General features: G+C 43.7%; 1 protein-coding gene across 2 annotated transcripts in view; it reads left to right on the top strand.

Moving 5' to 3' along the window:
* Positions 1 to 14,405, top strand: part of MED12L (mediator complex subunit 12L) — a 102,551-nt gene that overhangs the window by 1,981 nt on the left and 86,165 nt on the right. The window lies entirely within an intron of this gene.

Below are 14,405 nucleotides of genomic sequence, written 5' to 3'. Positions count from 1 at the left end.
AAAAAAAAAATCAATATTAAGGGGAGCCTGATTTTCGTCCCTAGAGGCGATTGGTTTAATTGCTGGAGGCTGTTTTGTATATGTAAAAGCAGACAGGTTACCTTGGAAGGGAAATAAGTCCCGAGATTGCTTATTTCTTTGAATGAAATTGGAGAAACCTTGACTCTTGCCTTAGGTACACTAGCTTCAATGTCTAGAGTAACCATGGCATTTTATAGCCATTTATGTGTTTGTCAGTAGTTAAGAAGTAATTATGTAACAACTCTCCAGTTATAATGATCACCCTTGGCTACACAATTTGCCCAGGGATTTGCCTTTTTTTTTTTTTTTAAGATCACCTGCTACCCAGCTGTGCTTTCTGAGTTTGCCAGCTGCAGCCCACCCATCCTCTGTTTTCTTCAGCAAAAAAACGAAGTGAGCGCATTGCACAACTTCTTTCTGAGAATCTAAAAACACTATTAAAAGTTTGGAGGCCCACGGACATCACAGAAAGGGCTTTGTAAAGAAGGCAGGAGGGGTCCTTAAAACTTCTCTTTTGATAAAGGTATCTGTTTCAGTAATAGAGGAAGAATGCTTGTTCTGGTTAAACTTCTGTTAATGTTTCTAAAAATTAAGGAGTGGCAATTCCTTTTAGAGACTTAAGCACATAAACATGCTTGAGCATCCGTGGAGTAATCCAGATTGAAGCTGGGAAGGTTTTACAGGTGGTTCTCAGTTGAGGCTTAGCGTGAGGATGGATTGAGGAGATCTTGCAGATTTCTTTCCCACCTATCTCTCCCTGGGCTACTCCCACCCAGATTAAAGTGAATTGCTAAGGACTAGAAATAACAGATGCTAAGGACCAGCTGTAACAAAGGTAGTGACTTAAAAATTAGTGTCAGGAAATTTTTAAAAGTTTGGGGGGGTGGGGACAAGGATACTGCTTGCCTCATCTTTCTCATCTTTTAATGTGTTGCTGCATTTTCCAGAAGGAAGTGTAATTAATAGCATCTCTGTGCTTACGGGACGGTCTTCGAGAATGCCATTTGGGCTTATTTAGTGTTTATTCCTCAGGTCAACACTCATTCAGGAGTGGGGCCTCTCCGATCGGAAAAAATACTTTTGGATTTTAGGATTTTGCAACGTTCTGTGGAATTCTAAAACTGGAAGTGACCTTAGAGCCTATTTTGTATAACTTCCTTTTGACAAAGGGAAACTGAGGCCCAAGAAAGCTTTACCCGACTTAAGGTATGTGATAAAGAAGCAGAGGATTTGGACCACCAAACCAGTATTTAAGTCAAGACCAATACTGTGTTAAGGATTTATGCTAAATTGTGTTGTTCTGCTATTACTCCCTTTCCCCCAAGGCAGCCAGTATTTCGTCCGTCTGGAGCAGAGTCAGAGTTATGTGTGACTGTAGCCAAATTTGAGTACAATATGGAACAGGTGCTTGGCTGTTCTTGGGTGGTGGTGTGGTGAGCAGTGTTTCACAAGCTTCAGTTATTTATGTACTGCCTCAAGAGTTCTACCCTATCCCTGTTATCACCTGTATTTTTATTCTAATGTTTTCTTTAACGTTTAAGAAAGTTTGTTTCTTAGGCAGCAATACCTATGAAGTCATGGAGTCATATATACGTATGTAATGCAAAAGTTAGAATCCAATTGTGTGTATGTATATATTAAATTTTTATCTAGCTGATATTACACGCACATAGGATTATATGTAATAAAACCAGGCTATAACTATTAAAACTTTAGAAAGTTTATCTGTGCATTTAAAACCATTGTTGTGTTCCATCAGAGATCTTTGTCCCACCCACATTATGGGAAATGCTGATTTAACGGAGGAAGTATGGGCTTTGAAATTGGGCAGACCTGAATTTGGATTCTGGCTCAGCCTCTTTGCAGTTGTGTGGCCTTGGGCAAGTTGCATAACTTCTCATTTGTAAATTAGTATAATTGTTCTATTCAGAAAATTTTGAGAATCCTGGTTTGAAATGCATTACATTTGTGTGAGAAAAACCCTCCTCCTGGTGGAAGCTATTCTTATTACTATAGCTGTGACTTTTATTATTGTTAACCAGTGCTAGTAGCGTTCTGGAAAACAGCTCCTGGTAGATAGCCTGGAACCCTTGAATGAAGATCCCCTATGGAGGAGGAGGGGAGGGTGGGGTGAGCTGGAAGATTTAACCTGCCTGATCGATTGACTATATTCTTTTGAGCGCTTGCCTGTGCATCAGCACTCCACAGGACTTTATTTATTTTTAAAAATATATTGTGTTATAATATTTTGTCTTCTGACTGTCCTTAAGCCTTAAAAACAGAATCAGAAAACTGAGAGTCACCCTTGATTTCCCCTTCTTCCTTATACTCCATAATACATGTTTCAGGATATCTTGTCTGGTCCAGTTCCCACATATATTTCCAATCCATCCACGGGTCCCCAGTTTCCCTAGTATGCTCGATTTCCTTTCTGCTTCAGGCTGACTTTTCTCTGCCCCTGGGCTTGTATACATGCTGATCTGTCTGCCTGGACACTTGTGTGCCTATCTAGCCCTACCCCCACCATTCCACCCACTCTTCTCACCTTAGCTTGTGGTGAGGAAGGTAGCTCTGGAGCCAGTCTGCCTGGGTTTGAAACTTGGCTCTCCTCTTTACATACTCTTTATTCTCCACATCCCTCGGTCTCCCCTCTTGTAGCTCCACTGAGCTATTGGAACATTACATGAGTAATGCATGGAAAGCGTTTAGACGGACTAGAGTCTGGCATGGATTCAATACCCAAATATTGTCAAGGCCTGTCTCTTCATCCTTCAGGTCTCAGCCCAGCGACTTTTCAGAGGCCTTTCTAGTATAAGCATATAATTTGTAATTTTGTATTTATTTGCTTGCTGCCATCCCCCACTAAAGGGTCAGTTTTGTGAGAGCGGGGATGAGCACTGTTTCTAGGCATCACTAAAGTACCTGCCACCTAGTGTAGTTAGTTCCTGGGATGCTGAGGGCATGAATACTTGTTGGAATGTATGAAGGAAAGTGGGAATGGATGAATAAAAAGAGGAAATCTGGTGACTGAGAGGTGTTAGGGAAGGTCTAGGTTAAGGCAGAGATTATCCTTGACATTCAACCTTGGAGGTGACAAGGCTGAAAGTTAAACCCTAGAAATAGGAAGGAAGAGGAGTTTACCCTAGGCTAGAAGAGGCCTAAACAGCTGAATGATAAGTATTTTCAGGAAGTCAAATTAGTGAGAAAAATAGTTTGGGCCAATAGTGAGATTTCCAGGCATCAAGAGCTCTAGAGAGTCCCACCAGTAAAGGGGTTGGATGGCTGGGTGTGCAGCCCAGAGGCTGCCCAAGGACAAGTCCAGTAAAAAGTGGGGAGGGTAGGGGAAGGAGTGGGGGGGGGGTTGGAGAAGGTGGGTGGGTCAGTGGTGGTGGTGGTTGTGTCTGCATGTGGATAACCCACAACAGGTGTTCTCAAACTTGACCTACCTGAATCACCTGTAGAGCTTGTTAAAAACAAATGGTTTTTCAGATTTAGTAGTTATGAGCCAGGGCCCCATAATTTGCATTTCTAACAAGATGCCTTATTAGATCTGATGGCTGCTGGTCCAGGGCTCCACTTTAAGGACCCTGACCTAGAGAAAAGGCATCAAGTTCTGCAGAGGCTAGAGAGTTCTGCCTGATCCAGGTAGGGCAGGTCTGGGCATCCCTGTATGGCTGTAGTTTGGTTTAGCAGCCAACTCAGCCAGGCTGTGGTGGGCTTTTCCCAGTTGTGCCTTCTCTTAGCTTATATAAAAGGGAATGAGTCAGGCAGTCTCAGTCCCCCTCTAATGGCTTTGTATTACACTTGGAATAACTGATTCCTTACCTAGGCCTTCACGCCCCTACCATCTGGCCCTTGTTCACATCCACAGCCACCACCTGTAGCCAGACCGCCTGGCTTTGAGTTCTGGCTTCATCACTTACTGCCTGTTGGACTCAGATCTCACTTGTGGAATGGGGTTCATATTTGTTCCTACCACATGGGGTTGCTGGAGAGATAAAATGAAATTTGAACCATGTCTGGCACTAAGGGTCCCAGGATTTCCCATTGTATTTATAATATCCATAAGACTTTTTGAGATTTGGCCTCTGGGCTTTGAGTCATCCCTTTCAGACTTGCTCATTCCTCTTCTTGGCTGTGTGGTAGGACCAGTGGCCACTTCTCTCTCTTTCCAACAGGCTCAGCTCTTTTGTGTCTACGTTCCTGTTTCTGACTGCCCCTGTAGTCGTGTTTCCTGTTGTTTGGCTCTTAGAGACTCCCTGTCAAGGAAGCCTTCCTTGTAACCCATCCTTCCTCATCCTTGCTAGCTCATTATCTTGTGTTAATGGGTTTTTGCAGTGCTGGTCACTGAAATATGGTTGCTGATTTTCCCCATGGTTTTCCACACTAGAATGTAAACTGCATGAGAGCAGGGGCTTGTCTGTGGTGGTCACAGTTTTTGAGCTGCCTAGTGCCTGGGATTAGACTAGGTGCTCACTAAATAGTTCTTGTAGAAATTAATAAAATGTAGAACTCTTAATGAGCAGTCATATTTATAACATTTAACTGCCCCAGTGCTTGTTTTATTTTGGCAACTCCTGTTAATTTTCTTGTTAGCATGTAAAACTCTTAAAACACAGTAAACAGTTATTTTAGAGACAGCTGGGGAGGTGGGGTGAGGGGAGGTGAAAATTTGTTTCTTTATAATCTTTGAGAGGGAGGGTGTTGATAAAGTTGCCTGGGAAGAGAGGACGGGTTGACCAGTTGCCTGGGGGACCATAAGAGAAAGGGAAAAAGCTTCCTCCTGAGATTAATTGGGTGGCTCCTGGGCCTATCGTAGACCTCCTTGAATACCAGTGTTCTGGGAGGAACATCTGTATGTTTAACTTTTGTCTCATGAGACTCTTAGGCCAGAATCAGTGTAGGAAACACTGGGTCAGAGGCCCTGCTTCTTCCTGCTGCTCACAGAAGTGTTGCTACCCAAACTTTGTGGCCAATGAGTAGAAACCCAAGTGGCTGTCATTTCTCAGCATCTGCTAACACCTGCAGCAGAATCGTCAAAGATGCTTGTTAAACCTGCACATATACTGGCCCATCTCAGACTTGCTGAGTCAAAATTTCTGGGAAGGAGGCTGAGTAATTTGCGTTTTAAACAAGCTTTTCAGGTGATTCCTAAATATATGAAGTTTGAGAAAAATGGCTTCGGTTTGTCTTTATCTTTAGAAAATGTAAACCAGACTCCCCCTTATTTGCTACCTGCTTCCCACTATTTGATGTATTAAAATTTTTAGACAAATATACCATCTGAAGTATTAGTACCTTTTGGTACAAAATAGTGCAAATGAATTTAGCTACTTTTCCCCATGAAGTTCTGTTCTAATAACCATGGTTCCCAGAATAGGCTTGTTTTCTATCAGCTGTTCATGGTTTATAGCAGAGTAGAATGCCTTGCCTTGCCCTTGAAATATCCACATATCCCTTCTGTGTGCACTTGGCTAAAATGGGGCTTTGGGGAGCAGTTCTTGCTTTGTCCCGTGAGGATGTTTTTGGACTTGTTCAGGGCAGTGGGGTTTTCTGTTTGACTGTGGGCCTGGGCTCTCAACTGGGCTCTTTGGGGACTCATGTAAAGCCATTAATTTCGGGTACAGCCGCTGTCCGTTAGCCTGTTGGGTTTTTCACTTAGGCTGGCAACTGTGATGATGAAATGTGATCCTTTAGGAAGTTAGAGGACCACAGAGTGAAGTCTGGAAGGCAAACTGTGTTGGGTGAGCACTAGGTAGGAGAGGGTGAACAGAATCCTAGGATGTTAGTTCAGCCCGTGCCCCTTGCGGGTGTGTGCACATACATGTGAGAATGAAGCGGAAGTAGGGTGGAGTAAGTGCAAGTGAAACTCCGAGAATTGCGGTGTATTCTAAAGTTGTCCTTTACTGAAGTTCTGAACCCCACTTTTGAGGCTTCTTGACTGGCTAGGCAGGGAGTAGAGAAGTTGGAGGGGTCCCTAAGAATGAACACGATTAAAAGTTCTCTTCAGCAGTGTGCTCTGAGCAGAGTGAAAGGAGCAGGCGGACTTAGCCTGGGGAAGAGCTGACCTCAGTCTGAGTGGGGCAAGCGACGTGGAGGGAAGAAGTCTAAGGGCAATGTAGAGGGAGGTGTCTACCTCCTACACATTCCTTGCAGAGAAGGGAACATGGAAACACTTTTAATTGTCTTCAGATAATGTCTGAAGCTGGTGATGGTGACAAGAAAGTTCATTAACTGTCCTCTGGATTTCGATTTCTCTGTTTAGGGAAATCTACATAATGAAAATATCATTATATTACAAAAGAGCATGATTTTTACCTGAATATATATATATATATATGTCTACATAATCTGGAGGGCTTATCAACCACATGCAAACCATTGTTATCTTTAAAGGATGGGATTAGGGCTGATTGCTTTCCTTTTGTACTAATCTTTATTTCAAGCTGTAAAAATACTTGTGCACTACTCTTGTTATTGGAGGAAATGATTTAAGGAATAATTATTAGGTAATTTTGGTTGAGTGTGCAGGAATGGGTCTTTGTTGTTCGTTCCAAACTAAGCTAGAACCCCTTTAGCTGATGAGTAGACGGAGGGGTCTGGTAGAGTGTGGGGATAGACACGTATGCACCTGATGCTGCGGGAAGTGTGGTGAGGTTGGGGTTAGGGCTGTTATGTGAGCCTTCCAGCTCTGCCACTTGCACTGTGTGATTTGGGCTGCTGTGTCCTTTTCCTCACCTATGAGTTGGGAAGGATCCCTAATCATCTAGATTGCTTTGAGTGTAAAGGAGCATCGTAAACGTAAATTGTTACCAGACGTGAGGTGTAAATTCACTGGTGTGCTACGGCAGGTTTGTACCAACTGATTATTCAGATTTCGAGAATTTTGTCCACTGGTTCATATCATTTTGGTATCTTGAAGTCTAGCATATTTACAATGACAAAATGGGCAAATGCTACAAATTAGGTTGTTGTTTTTTTTTTTTAAAGGTAGTCGTTAAACACTTACCAGCACACTCCCGGATATAGTTGTATGCGGCACTTTGTTAACTACTTGACTATCATTCTTATCCCAGTATTCCCTTACCAGCTTCCCACAAACATTTTTTTTCAAAGCCAGACTCTCACTTACCTAACCCCTCTTGCCTCTTGCAGTGAGCATATGACTTCATTCTGGCTAAAGAGATTTAGTGGAAATCTACGTTAGGACTTCTGAAGAACTTTTTCTCACTGAAAAAAGTGCTGGCACGGGGGCGGGGGTGGGGGGGAGAATGCCCTCTCTTAATGCTCTGATAGCTCCTTAGTTTTCTATCCTTGGAAAAGTAATTAGAGGATATGTTAGTCTGAGCTAGGGCATCTATCTTGTGCCCATGAGGCAACAAGTCTATGAATGAAAAGCAAACACAAGAGGAGGCAAGTGAGTGGCTTTATGAAAATTAAGCTACTAAACTGACCTTAGGACCACTTCTCCTGGACTCACGAAGTAAACAGTAGATGTCCACGTGGTTGAAGCCATTTTGGACGAGTTGTGATTTCCTGTAGCTGAAAGCATTCTGATGTTGTCATGGTGCTTTTCTTTTTTGTTTTGTTTTCTTTCTTTTCTTTTCTTTTCTTTTTTTTAACATTCTATTTATTTGACAGAAAGAGAGAACACGAGCCGGGGGAAGGGCAGAGGGAGAGGGAGGAGCCGATCAAGGAGCTCAACAGGACCCTGGGATCATGACCTGAGCCAAAGGCAGGTGCTTAACTGACTGAGCCACCCAGGTGCCCCCGTTATGGTACTTTTCATTTATATATTGGCACCTGAAATCATTACAGTGTAAGCCCTTCCTTTTTTTTTTTCCCCCCTCCTCTTTCCAGAGAGTGCACATTCCAGAACTCTCTTACTCTCTGGATTAATGGGTATATAGCAAGAGACAGCACCTTTATCTTGTATGTTAGGCAGTAAATTCTGCCCAGTGCCTATCAGAAGCTTAGAGGAGGGGACCTGGCTCAGTTGCTTAAGCATCTGTCTGCCTTTGGCTCAGGTCGTGAACCCAGGGTCCTGAGATGGAGCCCCTCATTGGGCTCCCTGCTCAGTGGGGAGTCTGCTTCTCCCTCTTCCTCTGCCCCTCCCCCAGCTTGTGTTCTCTCTTTCTCTGTCAAATAAATAGATAAAATCTTTAAAATTAAAAAAAAAAGAAGCTTAAAGGAAATGGAAATGGCTTTATTTCCATTTCTGTCATAAAAGGTTTAGGTGGGAAGGAAGGAAGAGCCCTGACCTGTTCTATTTGGAGAGGAAGATTCTATGGGTCTGTACCAGTTTTGGGGGAAACCAGGAATGTTTAGAGCTGGAAGGGAACTTAAAGATGTGTTGTTCTCATTTAATACAAAAGGCAATGGAGTCCCAGAGAGGTTAAAGTGACTTGTTAGGCAGATCTGGGCCAAGCACTTGTGTGCCCTGATTTGTTCTTGGAACTTTACTTGGCCTCCCTTCTGTACACAGCCTGTGCTTCTGGTAAACACCCTTGCGTTGTCCTGGTGGTGAGGATTTCTCTGCATTTTGGGGCACCCAGTGTCTCTGTGAGAGCTGGGGACTGTTTAGCTCACCATTTGATCTTTGAGCTTGCCAGAATCTTGAATGGGGTCTCCTGGGCAGAGGAAAGAATACTCTGGAAGCTCAGGCGTTCTTGTCTTTGTGTTTTTTGGTGGAAGGTTCCCAGCTCTATCTATGGCCTCTGGTGTAGCTAGCTCTGGCCTTGGCCTTTGTGGGCTCTGTGTGTTGGGGATCAATCCCACCTAGTTTTAATTTCCTTGGTTGAGATGCTCCTTTATTTATGCATAGCTCTCTTGGAGATACAAATAGACAAGTGGTACCAGTTGCTTACTTCCGGGGAGCGACACTTACATGTTGTGTTCTATACAAATGGACGCCGCCCCCCCCCCCCTCGCCGGTTATGAAATGCTATGGCCCTGAGGAGAAGAATTTTAGCCGCTGGGTTTTATTTTCCGTGTTTTGAGGGAAATATTACTATACACACACACACACACACACATACACACACACGCCAAACAAATTCAGTCATTCAGCCAGTATTATTGAGCACCTTGTAGGCCCTTTGCCAGCTGTGGCTTCATGAGGATAGGGCCTGAAACTTTATTTATATTTTTAAAATTTATTTATTTGACAGAGGGCAAGCACACACAAGCACAAATGGGGAGTAGCAGAGGGAGAGGGAGAAGCAGGCTCCCCAATGAGCAGGGAGCCCCATGTGAGGCTCGATCCCAGGACTCTGGGATCATGATCTGGGCCGAAGGCAGATGCTTAACTGACTGAGCCACCCATGTTCCCCTTAAAAAAGAATTTTTTTTTTTTTTCTTTTAGAACTTTTATGTTCTGTGTCCCTGGCTTTGAGTACAGCACCTGGCCCAAATCTAGGACTCAAGATTTCTTATGTGAGTAAATGTAACAATAAACAAACGGTGGGAACGTTGGTCCTGGGCCCCCAAAGACTTCAATATAGAAAAGCGGTTTTCATTTTGGGGTGATTCCCCTTCCCCTTAGGGACACTGGCAATAGTTTCAGGAATTTGGGTTGTTGGACTGTGTGTATGCGCATATGCACGCCCATCCTGGCATCTAGTAGATAGAAGCCAGGAATGTTTCTGACATTCTTCAGTACTCTGAACGGGCACCCCCCCCCCCCCCCCCCCCCAAAGGATTATCTGACCTCAAATGTCAGTAATTCCAAGGTTGAGAAACCCTGGTCTAGAGGAAATGATAGACTTGTAAATAAGGAATACAATGTTTCAGATATTCTTTGAGAGGAATGTACAAAGTGCTGTGGAAACAGGAGGGGGTGACCCATTTTTTTGACAGGACCTGATAGAGGAGATTTTTGAGTCAGGGACTTGAAGGATGTGTAGGAGTGGATGGGGCTGAGGATGTGGAAGAAAATTAATTTTGGGGAAGAGGGAGCAGCTTGTGCAAAAGGCCAGAAGGAATGTGGGATGTGCTCTGGGCTGTGGGCCTGAGGCATGGTGTGGGATACGCAGGGGGGAGCTGGGCTGGAGCAGGAAGGAAAGGTGGGATCTAGTTATGGGGCCTTCGTAGGCTGTGTTGAGGCATTTGGATATTATAGTGGAGCTGATGAGGTGCCATTCCAGGGTGTGAAGTTCAAGGAGTGAGATTTAAGGTGACTCATATTTGCAGTTTGAGGCGACAGTGGCTCTGTGGGCCATATTGAGGTAGAGAGACTGCCCAGCTCGGTCCCTGACATTCCGTGCCTGAGGGTGGATGTATTAGTTTCTTGCAGCTGCCATAACAAGTTTCCACAAACCACATGGCTTAAAACAATGGCCGTTTATTTTCTCACAGCTCCGGAGGCCTCAAGTCCAAAGGCAGTGTTGGTAGGGTTGCACTCACTCTGGAGGCTCTAGGGGAGAACCCCCTCCTTCCTCTTCCAGCCTCTTTTGGCTCCAGGTGTTCCTCGGCTTCTTTGGGGCCCCCTCAGTTGGATTTCTGCCTCTGTCTTCACCTGACCTTCTCTGTGTGTCTCTTCCTGGGGTGTGCCTTATACGGACACTTGTTACTGGATTTAGGGCCTACCTGGGTAGTCCAGGATCATCTCATCTCAAGATCTTTAACTTAATTACATCTGCAAAGAACCTTTTCCAAAATAAGGTAACATTTACAGGTTCTGAGATTTGGTGTGGATATCTTTCAGGAGCCTGTTCTTTGGCCAAGAGGGCTTGGGAAGAAAGAGGAGAGGATTTAATAGATTATTTGGGCGGCAGAATTGATAAAGTGGATGTGTGAGGTAAGAGAGAGGAGTACAAGAATATACCAACATTTTTAGATGAGGCCAGCGGTTCCCAAACTTTCTGATCTTAGGGCCTCTTCACAATCTTAAACATTATTGAGGATCCCGTAGAGCTTTTGTTTTTGTCGGTTATATCTTGATATTTACTTTATTAGAAATTAAAACTGAAAAACTTTAGAAATATATATCCATTTAACGGTAATAAACCAGTTTCTTGTTAAAATGTTTTCTTAGGGGCGCTTGGGGACTCAGTCGGCTAAGCGTCTGTGTTCCTCTCAGAGTCCTGAGATCAAGTCCTGCATTAGGCTCCCTGCTCAATGGGGAGCCTGCTTCTCCCTCTGCCTGCCATTGCCCCTACTTGTGCTCTCTCTGACAAAAAAAAAAAAAAAAAAAAAAAAAAAAAAAAATCTTCTTATGAACAATAACTTCTTACAAACAAAAAAATTTAGTGAAAACAGTGGCATTGTTTTACTTTTTTTGCAAATCTCTTTAATGTCTAGATTCTCACATCTAGTTCTACATTCAGTCTGTTACGATATATTATTTTGGTTGAAAGATCTCGAGAAAATTTGGCCTCACACAGACCTATTGTTGGGAAGTTCTTGGGAACCACAGAGGACTTGTACCTGGAGAGCCACTGGCTCACACAATTGGGTGGGAAGATTGATGGTGGTCCCAAAGCCAACATGCTGTAGGGAACAAAATAACTTGTTTAATTTTTTTCCAAGGGTGGTGAAGGTGGGGATGGAGAGAACAAGATCCTTTCTGAATGTGTTTGATCTGAGATGCCTGTCAGGATTCAAGATCAGAGTGTATAGTAGTGGAAGCTGGAAATCTGGATTTGGGTGTGATATGTGCATAGGTATTTCAGATCATGGCTGTGATTACCTGTTGAGTGTGCAGAGAGATGGAGAAGCAGGCAGACTGAGGATGGAACTGTTCAGGGCTTGCACATCCTGGACCCTGTCAGCAGGAGCTCTGAGGAGGGCACTTGTTAGGGAGATGGGTATAGGATGATGAGTGGTCCAAGGGGAGAGGTAACATCGGGTGAGGTTCCAGCTACTTTGGTGGCCTCTTAGTTGAGCATTTTCTTTCCCCAGGACTTTTGCACATGTGCTTCCTACTGCTTGGTTGCCTTATTCTATCACTGCGAAGTGCCTGTTTTCTCCTCAGCACTCAATGCGGTTTGTGTTTGTTTCTTATCTGCTCTGTCTCCCAACTAGTATAAGTTCCATGAAGCAGGGACTATGTCCCTTTTATTTCCCACTGATCACCAGATGTCAGGAGAGAGTCTGGTAAATGGTAAAAGTTAAATATATGTTGACAGGATCTGGTAACCACACGGTCATTATTAGCCAGTGATTATTAGAAGCCTGGTATGGGGCATGGGAATGCCAGGATGTATAAGATGTGGTTCCTGCCCTTGAGGGACTTTGACTGGAGGGATGACACACCTGTTCACTGGGCGGTGAAGTCATTGCAAGTTTCAGTGGGGTGTTGGGAACAAATGAGGGAGGGGTCAGTTTTTTTGTGAGATTAGAAAAGTCTTCAGGAATGGGGGTGTTTCCAGGTGACAAGGCCTTCTGGGCAGATGGTATGAGCAAAGGTACAAAGATGGGAAATAGGACATGATCTTCCGGTGAATTGTCTATAGTTCAGTAAAGTGAGAGTACATTGAATCTATAAACTTGAACATGTCTGTAGATTTTGGGGGGCTTAGAGAAGTAGAGCTTAAAACTGCTGGAGAGAGTGGGGATATCTGCTGAGCAAGACCTGACTTGGCCCTGGGGCCAGGGGATTGAGATCCCCAGGGGAGTGACACCTTATGCATAGTGTTCTAGATTACTGCCTCTGAGAGAGGAGGGGAGGCAGGATTTACATGGGGCTCCCTGTTTATCTTGAGTTTTCTACAGGCATTTTCAGAGTCAGTTTTAATGTGCAGAGATTTTTCCTCGGCAGGAACAAACTTAGCCTTCAGCCCACATCCAGTGTGCCACAGCTATGCAAATGCTGCCTGTTGTCAATTAAAATTTGGTAGAATTCGCTGCTTTCCTTTTCCAGCCATTTCATTCATGGATTAATCTAATGAGGTGGTTGGGATTAGGACCATTTAAGGCATTGGCAGCAGTGAAGAACTAATAAAAATGTCTTTTGTCTTAAGTGTCATTGGGATTTTTTGCTAAAACTCTGGTTTACATAAAGGTATTGGGGGGCTGTGCTCTCAAAATTATGTCCAAGGCATTGCTAAATAATTTACCTCTCTCCTGAGTTCTGTGAGGAAGGTTAATATTGACGTTGCTCAGTTTTTTGTTTCTTGTTTTTTTTGTTTTGTTTTGTTTTGTTTTTAAAGCTTCACACAGTGGTGTGTTAGTAGGCAGTGTGGAAAATATTTTTTGGGGTCAGAGCCGTTTTTACTCCTTGGTCAGTGTTAGACTAAATGGCAGCTCTGTCTTAAAAAAAAAAAAAAAAAGATTCTTTATGAATTGGAGATACTATTTACATTTTGACTACTCACATGAGATTTGCTTTTAAGTTATTAAGTAATCAAAATGTTTTTGAAGTTATATTTTCATTTACTTAGTACTTGATATATACCGCCCATGGTGCTAGGTGATGTGGGGGTGTAGAAAAGAAATAGAAGTCTGCTTCTGTCCCCTCTAGAACAGTGCTTCTCAAAATATCTGTGGTGAGGGACAAGTTTTTTTTTTTTCTAATTAATTTTCAATCTGTTGCAGACTGATAGAAATATGATTAAAATGACTTACTAGAAAAATACAGCTTGAATGTAGTGGTGATGTCAAATTGCTGTAAGTTTCCAACCTCCTACTATCAGTTTTTGCAACTTTCTTTATGAGGGCCAGTAACAGTGGTGGACCACACTCTCAGGCATTGCTCAAGAAAGTAACATCTGGTTCACTGACACACACAAAGCATTTAGAAAATGACTGGTGTATTAATTTATTTGAAAGTCGAGGACTAATCCATACATTGAGTACAGTGTGTAGAGTGCTGCATTATGTCACAAGAGCCAGTGTTGTTTGTGTTGGTCATCCTGAGTGCTTTGCAGGCTTGGTTTCCCGGCAGCCTCACGAGCACCTCTAAGGTGGGTACTGTTATCTCCTTTTTACAGGGGGAGAAACTGAGGCATGGGGTGGGGGGTGGACTTACTTAACTTGTTCGAGGTCAGTTGGCTGCGTAATGATGGAGTTGGAGTTGGACTTCTGAGCCTGTGTTTTAACTATCTTCTATATATAGTGAGGCTAAAAATGCTGCATGAGTTCAGAAAAGAGAGGATTGGAATGCTTGGAGGTTTCACTGGAGGGAGCAGGGTGGGAGGGGCCGGAGCTGAGTGAATGGGGACAGGTTGCACCCTTTCATAAGAAAAAGCTGAAGGTAGGATGAGTGGTGAGGCGCAGGGGTAGGGAGGGGTGTAGTGCTTCCGAAGATCAGGTTTGGAGTGCCAGCAGATTGGGCTGCGGGGGGTGGTGAGGAGCTCACGTGGTCCTGCTGTCAGATTTATCTCACTAGCTCATGCCTAATAAATCTGGTGGGGGAGAGAGTGGAGTCGGGGAGGCTGCGAGGG

The sequence above is a fragment of the Ursus maritimus genome, unplaced genomic scaffold, assembly GCF_017311325.1.
Source record: "Ursus maritimus isolate PB19 unplaced genomic scaffold, ASM1731132v1 scaffold_20, whole genome shotgun sequence".
Taxonomy (NCBI): Eukaryota; Metazoa; Chordata; class Mammalia; order Carnivora; family Ursidae; genus Ursus; species Ursus maritimus.
The sequence above is the reverse complement of the archived record's forward strand: the minus strand, read 5'-3'. Positions and strand labels throughout refer to the sequence as shown.